This window comes from Serinus canaria, chromosome 3 (genome assembly GCF_022539315.1).
Source record: "Serinus canaria isolate serCan28SL12 chromosome 3, serCan2020, whole genome shotgun sequence".
In the NCBI taxonomy this organism is placed as follows: Eukaryota; Metazoa; Chordata; class Aves; order Passeriformes; family Fringillidae; genus Serinus; species Serinus canaria.
In genome coordinates this window covers 106,252,781-106,272,522 of record NC_066316.1, presented here as the reverse complement: position 1 = coordinate 106,272,522, position 19,742 = coordinate 106,252,781, and the positions used below count along the sequence as shown (strand labels likewise).

The 19,742-nt window shown below is 41.2% G+C and overlaps 1 protein-coding gene across 3 annotated transcripts in view; it reads left to right on the top strand.

Moving 5' to 3' along the window:
* The first annotated feature begins 8,005 nt into the window (after nucleotides 1-8,005).
* ITSN2 (intersectin 2) overlaps nucleotides 8,006-19,742 on the top strand; it is an 80,196-nt gene continuing 68,459 nt past the window's right edge. For 2 of the 3 annotated variants that reach the window (XM_018921390.3, XM_050973113.1), the window contains exon 1: nucleotides 8,006-8,145. The gene's annotated coding sequence lies outside the window, so the exon portion shown is untranslated. Of the gene's footprint in view, nucleotides 8,146-8,339; nucleotides 8,465-19,742 lie in introns of those variants that run through there. The other variant, XM_050973112.1, reaches the window with a different exon arrangement.

Sequence of the window (19,742 nt, the reverse complement as noted above, 5' to 3'; positions counted from 1 at the left end):
CTATGTATTACGATAATGAATAGTAAATTGAAACGTAATTGCTAATGCCTTACTACACATAAATAAAATAGCTGTTTTAGAATTAGTAGTAACACACCCTAAAAACAAATAAATACACTTTTTAAGGCCAGGTTGGAGGGAGCTCTGAGCAACTGTCTAGTGGAAGGTGTCCCTGCCCATGGAAGGGGTGTTGGAATTAGATGATCTTTAAGGTCCCTTCCAACACAAGCCATTCTATGATTATTATAAATGTAAAACTGACTCTGTAGCTTGTTGTCAAAAAGTAATCACACTTTTTTTTTCTTTTCCTCAGGCTGAGCTCACAGAAGGAGCCAGGCAGGTGTCAGTGGGAGGGGAGGGGAACATATGGCTGGGAACAGAAGGAAGGTGGGAATGTGACAAGTTATGACAAATTGGTTTGCTTGGAGAGGAGTTGCACTGTAGCTTGTACCAGCCTTTGATTTCTGCCGTGCTGACTTGAGCTGTGTGTTATTTACTCTGTGGAAAGAAAGTGCATCCCACTCCAAATGAAACCATGAAACCAGGCAGAGCAAGTCCTTCAAGTAAGGCTTTGTGTCCCAAGAGAAGAATCCAAGAATAGCAAATGTTTGAAATGTTCTTGCTCAAATTGCTCCACCTTTCTGTTCTTCATCTGTAAGATGAGGATACTAATATTAACTTGCCTCAGGAATCTTGTGAAGAAAAAGCTGCATTTGTGAAGCACCAGTTACAGTAAGAATAACATAAAAACCCAAGAGAAAATCAACTAAAACATTTTTTTATTCAGCACTGCTTCTGAATGATTATTAACTAAAACCCAAGGCTACTTAGTGAATAAGGAAGATTATGAAAATTTTAACAATTCAAGAAGCACAATTCACCTTGCAGCATTATTAATTTTCTGCACTGAAAAAGGGTGGGGGACTGGTGGAAAAATAAAGTACTTATGCAAATGCTGAAATTAAACCTGTGCATGGATTTTGTTTAAATTCACTTATTGCAGGCTCTGATTCAGAACTGCCTTATTGCTGTGGAATTGGTATGGACTTCCATGGATAGTTTCTCTGACTGAAAGGTCAAGTTAAGAATAGTCTGGAGATGCACAGGTGTATTGAGTTGTTCCATTGCAACCTGGGCAAAGCAAAGTTTGCAGATGTAGATTTACCTGAAATAATGCCCATAAGTTTCCTGTTTCTCATTTACCACTCCAGGACTGATGAAGGCTTCATCACGCCAAGCAAAGATGGGAGTTTTACCAGGAACCTTTAACATCTCTATAATAATGACAGAGCTTCTTTGCCTGGCTGTGTCTCTGTATTTAAGTGTTTCTTTTTAATCTGATTTTAAATCTCGTCAGTCTAGTGAGCACTACTCAGGCAGAACTGAGCTGGCTCCTTGTAAGACAAAATGGGCCAGGACCTCAGCATGGCAGAAACAGGGGAACAGCTCTTGTGCTCTTTGTCTTTCCAGCAGGCTGAAACTGCAAACTGAATGTTTGCAATTGTCCCTCCAGTTAATTTGCTCACTAAGTGCCAAGATACTGATCAATCCATGATGATCCCAGTTCAGAAGAGGAAAAGCAAATTCAGCCTCAGCCACACAGCACAGTATTTCTTGGAAGCACTGCCAATGCCAAGTGCTGATGGATTTATCTTGTTAGGCATTAAAAGCCCTTTTCCTGACACTGCTGACACAGAACAGAAGGATAATTTTGCCTTAAACTATTTAGCCATGAAGGTTAAACTTAATAGACAGGTGAGGATTTATTTGTCACAAATATTAGAATCATTTGTTCTTAAGTGTTTTAGTGACTGCAGCCAAAATTCCTCTGGGAAATGAATTTTCAGAAAGACTTGGAGTAGATCAGTGAAGTAGATCAGCAAATTGTTATAGATTTCCCTTTCCAAAGCAAGAAGCAGGATAAAAGCAAAACAAACCTTGCATGAAAATTCAAGTGAAGCATTAATGGCTGATAGCATGATCTCTTTTCACACTCCATTGATTTCAGCTCTGGCTTGAACTCTGTTAAACTTTAATGTTAACGTAAGTTACAAAGTGACTTGCTCTGACAGACTTACCTCTGGTCAAAAACAACTTTCGACTGAAAAAAAAGCCCCTAAACCTAAGAGATCAACTCTATTTTGGGGAAACACTGCAAAATTAGATCTAACCCCCTGAATGCAACAAGTTTGCCACTGATTCGAGGTGCAGCACAACCTTATTACTTGCAGCTGGTGGAAGAATTTGCCTTTGCTTCCGTTTTTAATGGAAAAGTCCAGCAGAATGTCAGGCAGATGGGGGCAGCAGCACCTCAAACTCTCAGAATTACACCAGGCAAGCAAGAGCTGCAGTCGGGGAAATTTCTGTGTCCCATCAACACAGAGCTTTTGTGTAGACTTCCATAAGCCATCTTAAAATCACAGTGATCTCTTTGCCCTTTCAATGAATCCCTGTTTTTATTAATTATGTTATTAATCATAAACTCACTTTACTGTTTTACACTCTTTTGTCTATCTTTATCATAGCAGGTACTTGTTTTATAGCATGCCTGCACCTTTCCAGAAATCCATGAATCTGAAAAAATTTCCTTTTCACAGACAACTCATTAAACATTCTGAAATCTGAGAAGATTTATTTCAAAATTTCCACAATATTTATGTTATTCATCCCTTAAAAGCAACGTGTAATTCCAGAGAACCTCACAAAATTCAGTACACGAGAGGTACACTACTCAAAAGCAGTACTGGTCCTCAGAACCCAACAGTATGTATGAAATAACAGGTTTTTAGAACCTAAAAGTGAAAGATGTGGGGGAAAACCCCATATTTGTAGCAAATGCAGTAGGGATCCCAGACAATTTGGATCAGAGTGGCTTCTTGGCTTGCATCAAAACCTGAGTGCAGAGAAACAAATATGTCAGAAATGAACCTGCAACTCTGTCTTACCAAGGTGTTATTTACTAATTGTGGCATCAGGATTGTAAAATTGCAACAAATAACCTTGCTTAACCCCATTACTCTGCTATTGTCAGCACTTGGCACTTGTGAAATTCCTGTGTGCTTGAGCGTTTCTGCCCGCCTGCACTGCAGCTAGGGATAGCAAGTAAAACCCTTGTGTCTGCTCAGCAGTTGGCAAAGTTTTATTTGCAATAATTCAGTCTGCATGAGTCAGCACTGCCTCCCTTCACAACATGGTCTGGCCTGTCTGGAAAGCTGCTTTCTCTATGGTTACATAGATGTTCTGTAAATCTCAAAATAATTTCAGTGCAGTAGGCAAAGAAGCCTTTGCCACACTGAACAATTACAGTCCAGCTCCCCATCCACTACTAAATAATATCAGTGCTTGGCAGGGAACAAAGTTGGGACATTAGTATTTTATTTCATACAGCTATGAAGTAATAGAAAATCCTGCAAAATGAACACAGTAGCCATTTGTTATTTTAAAACCTGTGTGGGCTTCTGGTTCAGAAACCAAACCAACACCTCTAGAAGTTCTATTTTTGATGCAGTGTGTGCTTTGTGTCTTCTACGCCTTTCTGATAAATTGTTACTCAGAATCTATATCAGAAATGCACTACTTTTGTTCTGTTAGGTGTGGAAAGCAAATATTAACCTGTCTTTTTGTTTATCCTATTCTGATTTTTTGCCTCCATTTTTAAATAAAGATGCGGGTTAAAAGACAGTATCTAGCATTTACTCAAAAGGAGGAAAGCAATTGGCACTGCTGTAAATATGGAACCACCAGCAGCACTGAGTGAGGGCTCCTTGCTTCTGTGTTTGCTGGAGAGAAAAAAGAGGAGGTGGAAAAGAAAATGTAGCATGAATAAGAGAGTTGAATCTAATAAAGGGGTCAGAGGTGTCACTCATCAGGTAGGTGTGGTTGTTCCTAAGTAGTTCTTTATAGCTGGGACAACAAGCTGTACTGTCCAAATGAGGAAATGCCACTCACTAGGAAGCAAAATTAAACAGGTCACTACAGGAGGAATGTGTGCAGGTTGCTATTGAGCAATTACTGCTTTTTGACCACTCAGAAATAGTTGTTGCTTTATATCCCTTGATTTCTGACCAGTGTACAAAGCATGGCTTATTCTTGCAGTAACTGATTTCTGGTGTACATTTGGTCCTGGTTTAACTTTATGTATTTTAAACATACATTTACAGGAAAATGCCTGTCATCAAGCTTAGACACCCCCTGGTCAGAGGGCTTGGACAGGGAGAATAAAGCATTCACTTCTGGTGTGTTTTCCTACTGCAGAGCAAAGAAAAAAAAGCAATATTCTGGGGTAAACTAAGAGCAGAGAAGAAGTCATGTTACCTTTTGCCACTCACTTCAGGCTAAGCAATTTTATTCTTTTTTTTTTTTTTTTCCTGTCAGTGGAGATATTTCCTTATTACTCTAAAAATAGGAAATTTGCTTGTAACAGGAAACTGAGACAGAGTACAGATGATCAAAAAGTAAAGCCTTAATGTGAAAATTGAGTTGCTAGTAATAGGAATAGTTTCTCCATCTTCATTATATCTTGTTAGGCTTTACTTTTTGTGTGTTGCTTTTGGCTCAGACATGACAAGGACCTCATAGAACCATAGGATGGGTTGAGTATGACCTCAAAGATCATCTAGCTCCAATCTCCCTGCCACAGGCAGGGACACCTCCCACTAGGAGCCCAGGATAATAAATGATACCATAACAATCCTAGAGGATGAAACATTGCTTATAGTAAATCCTACTTATTTTCTGCTCTTCCCAAACTTTTCATCTTAATTGGTCTCCTCTGAGTAGCTTTGTGCTGCAACCCTGCCCCTATATCTGGAACAAGCCTCTATCTTATCATACCTTTGGTTTCTCCTCCTTTCATCTCCCTTTTCTATTATCAGTTATTATTAAACAATTTCTCTTACTTTAATGGCTTTTTGAAACAAAGTCATTCCTGCAGTTTTAAGTTTCTTTGCCACTGTCTACTCATTGCTGGAAGGGTACTGACACCAGAAGGGACTTTTATTTCACCTGGTATTTTACATCAGACCCCCAAAAAAGCACTTGTAAAAAGCACTTTTTCCAAGCCCTGAGATGCCCAAAGGCAGTATCTGCAACAGTGCCTGTAGAAACTCCACCTTCAAAAAAGTAGTGTTTTTCTTTTGAACCTGCTTCAAGCAGGTTTGTTTCTGAGTGGAAACAAAATTCATTCTCCATTTTAAAGATGTAATACTAGTTTGTGCCTTGTAAATTACTAATAAAACATCTCTGTAAGAGCCTTGGGTTGAGTCTGAGTTCAGCTTTACTTCAAGGATGCATTTTTTATAGCTGACACTAAACATTGTATGTTTACATACTCTGCTTCCAAGGAACAGTGATTTGAGGGGCTGCTGCATTCAAATGTGTCTGCACTACAGATTGTGAGTCCTTCTCCTCTTCCTGATAATTAATTGATCTTACAGATATTTATTCTTCTAGTATTTCTGATCAGCCCCAGTTCATTGTGATAAGGTAGATGCATTGAATTTGTGTAGAATCTGAACACATAAAGTTTAAATGTACTGATTTTTTATACCAGATTATCTTGCTAGGGAGTCAGCTGAATTTTTAATTCCCTACAACTCCTCCCTCCCCAGGCAACAGGTCAAAAGAGGTGATTCTAAGACCCCACTGGGTGTCCAGCTCTGGGGTTTTTAGCACAAGAAAGATGTGGTCCTGTTCAAGTGGGTCTAGTTTGGGCCATGAAGATGCTCAGAAGGCTGGAGCACCTCTGGTAAGAAGCAAGGCTGAGCCAGTTGGGATTGTTCAGCCCAAAGAAGAAAAGCTCCAGGGAGACCTTATTGTGGCCTTTCTGTACTTAAAGGGGCCTGAGAGAGAGATGGGAAGAGGTATTTTCAGTGGGCCTGTTTCAGTGGGAGAAGGGGTAATGTTTTTAAAATGAAAGAGGGTCGATTTAGATTAGATATAATGAAGAATTTTTTTTTTTTTTTTTTTTTTTTTTTTTTTTTTTACAATGAAGGGAGTTAAACAGTATCAGGGAAGTTGTTAAAGCTTTGTCTCTGCAAACATTCAAGACCAGGTTGGTCAGGGCTCAGAGAAACCTGATCTAGTTGAATATATATCTGCTTTATTGCAAGGGGTTTGGATTAGATGACCCTTAAAGGTCCTTTCCAACTCAAACTATGCTACCATTCTGTGATTTTCCTGGCTTCTGTTTTGTCTCAAAGGAGGTATTAGGCAAGGTGTGTAGTTACCCCAACTGAGGTACACTGCTGCTCCCTATAGGGATCTCACATCTAATAAAGCAGAGGGGTCATTCCCCATCTGTCATATTTACAGAATCAAATATCCCAACATCCTTTATGCAATTCCTGCTTTATGTACTTTGTCACCTCTAAGCCAGTGGTTAAGCACAGACATGGCCCAAGTTTATTGCGTGTGGAATGTGGCAGTAACATCAATTAGAGAAGAAAGGAACCATGAGGTTCTTTGAAAAGTCACCTAGTTCAATGTTCAGGGCACCATCAACTGTATTTACCAAACTCCTCCAACATCTGTCTAACCTGTTCTTAGAGGCTTTCCTTCACAGATTTTAACATCCTTATCCTTATTCCCAATCCTTAACTACTGTAATGAGTAACGTGATTGATTTTGTCTTACAAGAAGAAACATGCTTATCTGGTTTATTGTTATCTTAATCCTCTCTAAAATGGTGTTTCTGTAAACTGTTATGTCTGGTGCAAGCACTCGTCTTCAGTCCAGAGCAGGCTGGAGGTGTTGCCAACACAACAAAGTCACATTTAGAACTGTATCACTATAATGTGTACTAAACAGATTAAAGGCTGTGCATTAAGAGGTGTTATAAAGTAATTCAAGTGAAAAATGTCAGATGAGAGACTTTTTAATTGGGCTTCAGAGAAGCCTGTTCTTGACCAAGGGCTGCTTTGTTATCCCAAATAATTATTTGGAATTATATGAAGCACTGCTTATGAAATCTGCAGATGACTTCAAAACAGCCCAGGGCCACCTGGGCCCCTTGAATGACACATGTATTAATCCACCTACACAGCAAATATCTGTGCATCAAAGCTGAGATTGCTGTCTGTTCACGGGATAAAAATACAAAGCATGTTTTTGGGCTGGGTGTGAGGGAGAATGCCGTATCTTCAAAAGCAGTGAATCAGATGAGGGCTGAGGAGGTCACAAGGGGTAAATGCATGAATGCTGCCAGCGCAATGTGGCAGCTGCAGCAGCAAATGCCGACATCAGGTGTGTAAGCACAAATCCTGCCAGTGCTAAGTGCTAGGATGTGGCCACAGCCATTGCCATGGCACGGGAACGTGACTCTTCTGGAATCACCGTGAATGATAAAAGGTGTAACCAACTGGAAAGGCTCATTAGGAACCCAGAAGAATGAGTCAGTGGAAAAATCTGGGCTGTACGAAGGTGACAGGTAATTATCTAGCCAGCAAAGGCATAGCAGGAAGGCCCTGTAATCGTCTGCACGGCGAGATCCCCTCCCTGGAGAAGGAAAACGGTTGATGGTTAAAAATTATGGCATTTTCGACGTGTTGCCTTCCTGCAGGATTCTTTAATTTTTGGAAAGATAAACCCCTGAAACCCTAGGCGTTTCAGTCCCCGAGCAGTGCCTGCCCTGAGCCCAGTTTAGCAGCTGGTGCAGCCCCTCCGTGCCGGTGTGGGGTTCCTTCCCATGGCCAACCACCAAGGGTGCTCTTACCTGCTCCCAGGTGAAAAAATTATCTTAATCTGGGAGCTTTACCCGTGCAGAAGAGAGGCCACGGCTTTCCAGCTTCTAGTAGAGACAGGACTGGGATACAGCCAGAAAGCTAAAGCAAAGGTAACCTATAGAGCAGATGAGGAGGCAGCGGGAGTGAGAGCTGTTACCGTATAGCAAAGGCACCGACAGGCTCCGTGCCGACATCCCCGGACCGCGGCACTGTTTGGTGGGCCCGGCCCAGACCCAGGGGTGCGCTCCCGGGCACATCGCCCCCTCCATGGGGCTCCGACAGCCCCGTCCCGTCAGCGGCGGAGCCTGGCCTCGGGCAGCGCCCGCCCCCGCTTCCGCCCCCGCCGCCATGTTGTGGGGCCGAGCGCCGCGGGAGGCGCAGGGGCCGCGGCCCGGCGGAGTCGCCGCTCGGGGCAGCGCAACAGGTACTGGGGGGCGCGGGCGGGAGCGTTGCGGGCTTCACTGCCTTGAGCCACTTTACTAGTCTTTTATTCTTTAGCTGAGTCTGGGCTCTTCCCCCCCCCCCTTTTTTTTTTTTTTTTTTTTTGGTGTTTTTTTTTTTTTTTTTTTTTTTTTTTTTTTTTTTTTTTGCGGGGGTGGGGGTTGGGGTGCTGTCTGGGGCTTTGGTTCCATTGCCGGCGCTGCCGCTGCTCGCCCGCGCTCCCTCAGCGCGCTGCGAGCGGAGCGATCGCGGTGCCCGTGCCCAGAGAGCTCCCGGAGCGCCCGGGGGAGCGCCCTGCTGAGGTGAGGTGACTCGGACGCGTTTGTAGAGCCCCGTTCCTTGTGGTGATGGTGATTTTGTTCCGTCAGGTTAGCTGTGAAAACGGGGGGTTTGGAGAAACCGAGCTGGTTTCTGCAGTTAAAGTTTGCAAACTGCTCTATCTGTAAATAGACTGGCTTTTCTCGGTCTCGACTTCTCACCGCGGCATGTCGTAATTCAGAGAATAAAATGAGGCTGAGGTACGTGATTCGGTTTCCTAAACGTTAAGGTACCATTTTGAATACAGTAAATGGTTTTCGGGCCAGCTGGAGCTTTGACATCTGTCATATCGCAGAACTCGAAAGCGATCTACTTTAAGATAGTGCTTTAAGATAGTGCCTGCGTTCTCTGAAGTTATTCTTGCAGCGGTTCTCTTAAACATCAGTCGGAAATTCCCCATCTAAAACACGGGAATGAGAAGTCTCAAGCTTCTTTGCCCTTGTGTCCAGGCTGTCCTACCTTGTACGTCCCTCTTTTGGGAAAATGATGGATTTTGGACTCGTTTGCTGTTGCTGCTGGCCTGTGGTGGCCGGACTGCGCACAGGAAGGCTCGGGGCTGTGTGAAGCAGAATGGGCTGTGGGTATCATCGGCGCTGCATAAATTGCTGCTTGCTCTCAAGAACTTTTAATAATTCATCTGAAATTCGCTTGTAACAAACATCTATATCCGCTGATGTGAAAGTGACATGTAGAAGTAATAAGCCCTAGGAACTAGTTGGATGAATAGCTGCCTGGGCTTCGTTTTGCTCCCAAACCTTGTTCATTTTTGTTACCTTGTTTCCATTCTACCTCCCCTGTTTTGTTTGTGTGTATTTTTTTAGTCTGACTCATCTGGGAGGGGCATTCACACCACCATACCTCTGAGTATTTAGAGAAACCCTAATTCAGACTCTGGGCTCCTTGTGATGTGAAGAGAGCTGTGTGATGCCTGCAGACATGGATTTAGGCTGCTCCGTGCTCTCTGTTGAACAGAATTTTTTGTTAGATTAACCTCCTAACTCAGGTGCCTAAATTAGATCAAGTGAATATGCTTATCCTTTTAATTACCATCCTGAGGGAATTGCATTTACTTTTTTTCTCCTCCATCTGTATGAGATCTGGGGTACAGGATGAATCCCTGGTGGAGTTGTAGCTGTCGCTGTAATAGAAACCAAGAGGATGATGCTCTCATAGCAGTAATAATAACAAAATGGGGTAGCTATCATTAAAATAATCATAAAAATAATGGGGTTATCTACCATAGGTGCTAGTCAAAGCACCAAAGCTTTATGGGTGCTTATTTTTTTAACCATTCTTGTAGACAGTATGAGATAGATCAAGGTAAAAGTGAGGGTGGATGATTTTGAACTGTGTTTTTGAGAAGGCTTTATTTATTGAGACTCAGGTATAACAGTGATTTGTACCACAGTGGTACTTACAGTAAAGCTTTTTACAGATATTTCTGTTGTAGTCTTTAATGTTGAAAAGTGAATTAATTTCATGGCATAGGAAAGTAGCAGCTATGAAAAATGAAGCTAAGTCTGTAGGTGATAGAATTTCTTCAATGAGCTGCTTGTCAGGAGCTGGTGAGGAAAATGAGGCAGCATTTGGAAAGTGAAAGGTGATGTGCATGCTTTGCTTGGGGTGTTATCAGAAAACCTTCACAGCCTTTGAGAATAGGCATCTCTCAGGAAAATACTGTGGATTTAGTTCCTGAAAGGCAGTGTAGTCCAGATTAGTTCTGTCACAAATTGAGACAGATGTCTCTGGTCTGAGAGATAACCTGTTAGTTAAAAGTCTGCAAGTAAATTATCTGCTGTTGCCTCAAAAGATTTAATATGATCAGCATGCAAAATATGTGAAAAAAGCATTTAATGGGATTTTTCTTCTAAAGGCCAGAGCTGTTCTCTGTGCCTTTTTAAAAGCTGGTTCAAAAATCGGACATCTTTATTTGTAATGTTAATTTCTGGCCTATTTTCACTTGAAAGGAAATACCTCCACTATGTCAGTTTTTAAAAGGCTTTTAACTGCTTCCATTTGTTTTTATTTACCTCAAATGTAGTTACAGAACAATATTGTTTTGAAGGGACTTCTGGAGATCTTCTGGTCCAATCCTATGACAAGCATGGCCAGGTCAGGTCGCTCAGAGCCATGTCTCGTTGTGTTGGGATTATCTCTGAGGGTGGAGATCCCAAAAACCCACTAGACAGCCCTCTACAGTTTGGTACCTACCCTGACTCAAACTACATCCCATCCCCTTGCCCAGGCTGCCGGTGAAGACATTAAATACTGGTCATGGTGTCATCTCCTGGGGAGCATCCCTAGTTCCAACCAGATGGATTTGGGACTACTGACCACAGCCCTTGGAGTCTGCTGGTCAGGCAGGTTTTCCATCCACTTTACAGTCACCTTTTTCAAATAGTTTGGCTGTAAGGACACTGTGGGAGACGTTGTTAAAAGCCTTTGTAGTGTCAAAACAAGCTACTGTGCCCTTGTTCAAAAGGCAAATAATCTGAAAGATGAGATTTGTCAGGTGTGGTTGGTCCTTAATAGCCACATGCCATTTCCCTCACCTTTTTCTTCTTCAAGCATCTGTAGGTAGGTTGTACAATGATTTGCTCCATAATCTTTCTAGGGACTGAAGTGAGACTTAGCTGCCTTCTGTTTGCCTTTTTCCAGTCACCAGGATCCTTGACCAGTCACCAAGACCCTCCAAAAATAACAGCTTGGTCTTACTGTGACATTAGCCAGTGTTCCTGGCAGCACTGGGGCTGTGATTTGTTCCATGTGTACATGTATGCAAATGCTCTATTTACATGTTGTCAAGTTATTTTGACTTTCAAAAGCTGCTTTCAGTCCAGTGCAATGTTAAATCTCTTGGTAAAGGATATTGGATGATGTATCCTGCCATGTTTTTAAGTTTTGGGGTGAACCTTGATGTAGTTGTTCTGTGAAAGTCATGAGAGCAGTAGTTGGCTGACAGAGTTTGGGATGTTGCTTGGATTGGAAGGTTCATGATTGGGAAAGTCAGTAACCCTTCTTAGGCTTTTTTGTCTTAAGTGATGATTGGTGATTATAAAGATAACAAAGACAGAGTTGTGCTAATTGTAGAGTCCTCTTCATTTTATGAGGGACTGACCTATTTCAAGCACTATCACTTGTCAGGAAAACAATACAAAGTATACTTTGAGGTTCAGAGGTTGAGCCTAGATATGGGGTGAAGAAGGGTAGTTACTGTATTATTCTTACCTTTAAAAACATACTATCACTCTTGAACTTCACCTTTTAAAATTGCATTTTTCTTGTGTGCCCTGGTTGGTGATAGATGACACATCAGACTATTTTGAAGGGAAATGCTCATGTTAGAGTTCCTGGTTGGATTTCTGGAAGGGCCAGGCAGCTGTTTTAAGTGATCCTGAAATTTTCAAATGCTTAGTTGCAAATATTGCTGGTAGCTGAATTCCCTCTGGTATTCTGTGTATGACTCCTGATCAATACACAACTGGAAGATTTATGTCTATGTGTAAGTTCAAGTTCCTTCCAGTGACAGACCAATGTAAGCCAAAATTTTAAGCCAGCTGTGAGCAGTGAAGCCTTGTTTTCTGTGGCATTAGCTGTCTGAGTTTGATCAGATGTGAGCCTGTGTTGAATTTTTTCTTGTGGTCAGTATATTTAGAGCAGCTTTCAGCCATGTGGATCCTCTGGTGTCTAATATAGGCACTCAAACATACAGCAGTCTTTCTGTCCCTTGAGGGTACTAAATTTGGTTGTACCTTCTCAGTCTGGTTGCCTGCTTTTTATGAATATTATATTCAGTTAAGATCATTGCAAAGGACCCTTCTGTTAAGCTTGGTTCATGTTGGGTGATGGGGTTCATCAAAGTAGTTTACTCATGTCTCATACTCTGAGAAAGGCAAGCTAAGAATTCAGGCATCCTGGTTGCTTGGTTACTATAATGCTACTGCTTTCATTAATTCACTTGTCTGTCAGGATGGTGGTTTTTGGTTTTTTGTTTTTTGGGTTTTTTTTTTTTTAATTCTCAGATTTATTTAAGGATAAGTCTTTAGAAAACAAAAAGGAGACTATTTCATGAGGAGTTCTTTATTCTTCTTACTTCCATCTATACACTGTTTTATTGCCCTTTGCAAGATGATACAGGGACTGTAGTAACTAACTTGTTTTTCTGGTATTGTTATGCCATCAGCACCAAATGTTGTAAAGGTGAGGATTAGGTCACATAAAAATTATACAGTAAAAATGGATCTGGTGAAATGTCATTTTTCTTCAAATTAAGAGTATTTAGAACTTTGTCATTATAGGGACAGAGCCTGCCCATGTTGGTTACTTGGATTCTAGAGTTAAAAAAATGGATTGAACATTAATATATAGGTGAGCACAGTGTTGTGTAACTCTTCAGAACAACACATGAAATTCAAATGATGTAACATGATGACAGTAACAGCACAAAGCATTGGAATTACCTAATAGAGGACAAGTACCTGAGAACTATTTTTAAACATTTTGGCAGTTACAGATAGTTGAAAAGGCATGGTTGATCCAGAAAAGTCACAGCTTCCGTGGAACAGTGATTCTGAGAGCAGCCAGTTTGACTTTGAGACACTTTGATACAGGATGTTGCTGCTTCAGAAGTAGCAGATGATAATTCTGAGCTGGCTCTACTAGTGAAAATGTTCAAGGCTGATGCAAGTGGAGCTTGTGAAATGCTGTGGCATCAGTCATGAGCAGTATCTGCAGTTAGTGATTCAACAGCATACACATGAAGTAAGGGAAGAATAGGAAATGGGAGTTAACTTGTCTTTGTTTCTAAAAATATTACAATCTGAATGTGAAAAAAAATTACCTATTATGGCTATACTAATAAATGTATCCAAAAATCAGAGCACATTCAAGTAATACTTTGGTCTTATCTTTCAAGGGTCAAGAATTTTACTAATCAAAAGCTAAAACTTTCTAGCTTTTTCCACTACATTTTTATGACTTTAAGGTAGGACAAGTGTCTTTCTAACTGAGATATATTTGCTCCTTTTACATGATATTGAGAAGTTTGTTTAACATGGGTGATTAGATAATTGATTCCCTAAGATCATGAAATCCAATTTGATGGTCAAAACATTATTACTGTGTGCTCTAGAGCTCTGTGCTAAAGGTTTAAGAGACCACATTTCAGCTGGATGATTTGAAATGCTGTTCTTGATAATATGAGCCTGGATGTGACTTGTGCATGGGAGTGGGGTCAGGCAGGAGTCTTCAGCTGGGGCAGGTGGAAGATGCTGTGCCACACTGCCTGTGTCCTGGGTCCAGCTCAGAACCAGTGTGCTGGTCCCAGAGTCCCTGTGCTGGGGGGGAATCTCCATTACACCCACGCTTTTCAGTGTCACTTTGGGGAATGCATTTTTACCCATCCATTATCCAACTAAAATACTCCTACCTAGTTATTTTTTCCTGTTTTGACTGCCATATGCTAATCTTTGTTACTTCTCCCACGAGGTTTCCCTGTTTTTTGATTCATCAGAGATAAACACCATTTCTGTGCTTTAAAGGCTTCTTGTGGCCTTTCTCCTCTCTGCTTGTCATCTCATTCAATTTTGAGAAGTTAAACCTGATGGTTTTGTGCACCTATCCAGCTTGAAAGCAGATACCTAAACTGTCAATCCAGTCTCACTGAATGTTTTACTTTCATTAGTCTTACAGATACTCAAAGATTGTTCTCTGCTTAGCACAGAAGAGTGTTCACGTATCTTTTGTTTCATGCTTTGCTATAGCAGCCCATTAGATGTTCTGTATATTTTGCACTGTTATCTGTGTCTGAAAGCTGAGCACCAAGTTAAACAGCATCTCTTCTATCATAAGAAGAAAATAATGTTAGGAATTCTTCTGTTAGTTTTTTTTCTCTGTTAGCATTTTGCTTGTGCTTCTGATGGAAGGACAGGAGTGGGCTCAAAATACTCTTCTAGGGTGGCAAGAGTTTAAATTAATAAGCTTAAAACTAGGCTTATGCTCTCATGTTTCCATTCATGGTTGAAGTAAGAAAACAAGGAAAAGAAGACAACTCATCAAATACTTTCATCTTGCCCAAGTCCACATTGACATAAATTAGGAGTTACAGTGTGAAATGGAGAACTGCAAGTTTCAAGGTGTGTGGACCTCATCAAACAGCAATTAAGGGTGCTTGCACAAAGCTCACAAAATATTACATGTGAGAATTGATGTGTTTTAAAACAGAATCTAAAAAAAAGGCATATGGAGTGTGGAGTCATGTGAATTGGAAAGTAGGAAGCATAAAAAAACCCAAAAAACCACAAGAGTATTTTAAGTTACCACCCCTTGAGGAGCAAGCATATCTCACTCAGCTCTCAGGAAAGGTTACATTATGCAGCCTAGAGTTGCTTCATGGAGGTAGAAGCTCAGAGCCTTAAAAAAAAAAAAATCATATAAATGGTCTACCCTCTACTTCTTGGTTTTTTTTTTTTTTCATTTCCTTTCTAAACAAAGCGAGCAGAGGTGGTGATGTCTGTCTGGGATCAGGTGAGTGAATGTGTTCTCCTAGGGTGTGACAGAGCTGGGTTCAACTCCCATCTTTTTCTGAGGAAGTTTGTCTCCTGGCAGAAGGGCCAGGGAATTAAATAGTGAGCTTCCTGAAGAAGAATTCTCATTCTCTCCCTCAGAACAATTTCTTCCTTGCAAAGAGGGTTTGAAGCTGGAGGGTCAGACAGAGAGGGACCTGCAGGTCTCTGCCTTAATGTAGAGAATTAAAAATAAAATGGGAGAAATCTTCTCCTAGAAAGGAGGAAGGAAAGATCAGTTTTAATCTCCAGAAACAGAGGAGAGAGCTGAACTGTGTCTTGATACTTTGAATGGGTGCTTTCACAGCTGAGCAGCTGTGTAAGAAAAAGAGTAAGCCCAGCAATACTGACCACACAATTCTTTTTTTTGAACAGAAAGAGAGATCTTTGTATTTTAGATGGTCAGTAAGTTCAGAAAGCATGTTAGTCAAGCAAGGTGGGCAGAAAGGTATTTGTCAGAAAAATACTTTTTGTGTTCTGTCTGGATCATGGAATCACTGGGTTGGAAGAGACCTTCAAGATCATAGAGTCCAACTCAGCCCTAAGACTTCAACTGAACCATGTCACCCAGTGCCACATCCAGTCTTTTTTAAAATATTTCCAGGGATGGTGACTCCACCGCCTCCCTAGGCAGACCATTCCAGAACTTTATCACTCTTTCCATAAAAAACTTTTCTCTAATATCCAACTTATATTTCCCTTGGTGCAGCTTGGGACTGTGTTCTCTGGTTCTGTCAATTGCTGCCTGGAGAAAGAGACCAACCCCCACCTGACCACAGCCACCCTTCAGGAAGTTGTAGAGAGTGATAAGGTCACCCCTGAGTCTCCTTTTCTCCAGGCTGAACACCCCCAGCTCCCTCAGTTGTCTCTCACAGGGTTTGTGTTCCCAGCCCCTCACCAGCCTCGTATCCCCCTCTGGACGCGCTCACTGTTGGGTAGGAAGTTTCTCTTTCACAATGAACAAGGAAGGGATTTCATACCATAGGGTTAAGAAGCAAAATGTTTAATGCCTCTTTTTTTTTTTAATATCAAAATATTAACTGAGGCTCTCAGTACTGTTATCTCCAGTAGCAGGGGGAGCAGGAAGAGCCAGCAATGTGCTACCCACAGTCAACTCCTCCGTTTTGTCACTGATGTCATTCATCTGTTATCAGAGTGGGTGGACTTTGTAAGCTGGCCACAGTGCATTTTGAAAAGGCCATGTGGCTGTGTATAACTGTACTGTATAAAGGAGATAAATGATTGGCCTGCCACAATGTTGAGATGTTTTTCTTTTCTTTTTTTTTTTTATCAGTAAACTCTCATACCAGTAGGTCTTGAACAAAAAGACAAAGAGAAGTTACAGTCTGTGCTGCTTCATAATGCCTTTCTAATGCTTCTTATTCTCCATTTTCAAGAGAGTAGTCCAAAAAAAGTAGCAAACAACTACATGGGCTATTACAGTGTCACTGCTTTGCGAATATAATGAGTTGTCTTTGTGTTGTCCAGATCTACAGGTGTTGCAAAGAGTAAATCAGGTAACTAGTGCTGCAGTCTCTGTCCTTGCTAATTGGCTCTTGCAGCAAAATTCTGCAATATATCTTCTCCTGCCACAGAGAGAAGGAAGAGTAATAGTGTGACCACACATGCTGCTTCCATGGGATTTGCTTTCTTCCAGACAGAGCCTGGTGCACCAGACCTTCATTCCTACTAAAGCTATGTGGCTGTGGTTCTTCTGAGAAATGTTCTGGAAAAAAAAAATTGATTCAAGTATAAATATTAACAAAGATTGTGGTAAAGCTACCCCTTCATAAAATGGCAATGTGCCTATGATAGGGAAAACAAAAAGCTTTTTTCCTTTCTCCTGCAGTCTGCCCAGCTCTAATGTTTTCTAATGCTTTCAGCATGGTCCTGACATGCCCCCTGCTTCTTGCAATCTCCTCATTTCTTTCCTCCACTTGTATCAACTATAATGAACACTGAGAGAGAGAACAGAAATTGCAGTCTGGCAGGTCAGTTTGTGAAAGCAATTAGTGCTTTAAAGATTTGGGCTAGTCAGATGGCTTGTTTACAAGAACTTGCTGTTCAAATGTGAGATCCAAGTTTTCCTGTTTTCACCCTACATGGCAGCAGAACTTAATGTCATCTACAGTGTTTGTAAGGATGTTTGATTCTTTTGTTACACCATGGATTTCATACTGTCTGCCATGGTTTCTTACAACTGATGACTGAGTTCATCAGGCACAACTTGTAGAGTATTTTGCAGAAAAAACTTTCTGTGAAATGCTCTGGTGGCAGTGTCTATAATTTCATCCATATAATCTGTTTGGGACATTGGTTATAGTATTTTCTTGATTCTTATTTTCTTTCTTCAGTGAACATTTCTGTATGACGTGTAAAAAGGGTCCTTGGATGTGTACAGCTTTCACCCCCACTAATGAGTAAAAGTTACCAGAATCTACCTAAAAAAAAATCTGTCTAAAAGTGAGAATATTTTGCTGTGATTTCCCTTGGAAAATAAATGGTTCACACTTGTGTCCTAAAGGCTTAAGGTGCTTTTACACCTTTGTAATCTTTATAGATGGTGACTGCAGCAACTTTATTTACAATTTGCAAAAACAAGCTGCTTTTAGCTTTGATATATGCATAATCTCCAAGCCTTTGGAATGTGCTGGAAAAATGCAGAAGACAGAATACTTGTTGAGGGCAAGCTCCATTCATTGGGAAGGATTGTTTTCCGAGACTTTAGAAAAATGTGCATAGATTTCAAGTTTACTGGACTGTTTCCTCCTTCTTTAAAAAAATAGAGGGGAAGTTATACTGCAGCAATACTTTTAGTCTTCCTTTTTTCACTTCTTGGTACAATTGAGAAGCTGTCACTGTAGAAGTATCTGTTCTTGGTGTAGTCCTGGTGTCTGAATGATGTGGATCTGTGCAAAGGAATAAGACTGTGTTCCCAGTGCTGGTGAGATACAAAATCCTGCAAAAGTCCCATTTATGATTTTTGGTTGCTTTTGTAAGGTCATGGTTTTCTCTGTTTGTAAGGGTTACTATAGGAGGGTTTGGTTCCCTTCAAGTTTAGTGTTTATTTAAAATACAGCAAGGTCTACATATAGACATAATAGTGCGGCAACAGAGCTAAATCATGATTTAATCATATCACACTGCTGTAATGTACTCTCAGTACAGACCCATTGGGCAGTTCCCTGGTTTTGCACCTTGGGGGTTGGTTCATCCATAATGCAATGCCCAGCACAGATTTAGCAGGCTGGTTCAGCCCAGAGTTGGGGAATTTTCAGGTACACTGAAAAATCCCATGTTGATAATTTGGGTAGGAATGCTTATTATTTTTGCTGATGAAGATGAACCAGCAGCATGTGTCCTCCACAGATGCCGGGCCTTCATAAATAGGAATGACCTTCACCAAGCAAAAGTGATGTCAAAGTCCTCAGAAGTTTTCAGTTGAAATTTATTTTAAAATGTGGTATAGCTGTGACTCTAGGGACATTAAAATGAGGAGAAGGGGTTTCCCCATTTACTGTGCATGAAGCTGCCTGGGTTGCTTCTCCCACTCATGTGCTCAGCAGTGGAGGATTTTGAAAGCTCAGTCTACACAAGCCATTTCAGCAAAACCAAGGCTAAATGCTACTGTATAACTGTGAGTTGTATGAAATATTTTAAAAGTAAATCCTAAGATTTGGGGCTGTAAGAGTTAATCAGTTTACTATCAAGACCTGTATTGTCTGATTGATTATTATCTGACTTGTGTTGTGAGGCCTCTCCTCAAGTACTGTGTCCAGATTTTGTCCCACAGTGTAAGTATATAAAAGTACCAGAATATGTCCAAAGGACGGAAACAAGGATGGTGAAAGGACTAGAGGGCAAGACTTTTGAGGAACAGCTGAGGATGTGAGGTTTGTCCAGCTTGGAGAAGAGACTGAGGTGGTGACCACATTGCTGACTACCCCTTCCTCATGATGGGAGCAGCAAGGGAACTGCTGGTCTCTTCTGGTGGCAGGACACAAGGGAATGGTTTAAAGCCATATCAGAGCACATTGAGATGGGATATAAGGAAAAGTTCTCCACAGAGGGGGCAAACATGCACAGGAAGCTCCCCTGGGAAGGGGTCATGGGCCCAGCTGGTGTTCATGAAGTGTTTGGCCAGTGGTCTTTAGATAGGCAGCTTAACTTTTATGGTGTCCTGCATGGAGTCTGAAGTTGGACTCAATGATCCTCTTGTGTCCCTTCCAACTTGGATAGTCTATGTTTTTGTGATTACTCATTAAAAAAAAAAAAAAAAAAGCTGCCTGAAATTTATAGAATAAGGTGAGTTGGAGGAAAGATCAAATATGTAGCCCTTAACCAGCAAGATTAAATCTGGAACAAGTCACATGGAGATAGTCAGTCTGCTGATTCTGGGGGTGTTCTCCAGCATCCTGCTTTGTGTCATGGTTTCAGGTTCTGTTTTAGATCTCCTTGACAGAACAGCTTTTGCAGAGAAATGTGCTGTAGAAATGTTTTACAACATTGGCAGCACTTTTCAGGAAGGCTCTTTATAGATCTCAAGTGTCTCTTGGTAGGCTGCTTGGTAGGTCCATGTCTTGGAACAGGTCCATGCTTCCTTTTTCGTCTTTCTGTGGTTGATACCTTGTGTCATTGTGAGAGATCATTTGGACTCACCAACCACACCATTTACTTTCTTTAAGTACATATGTATACG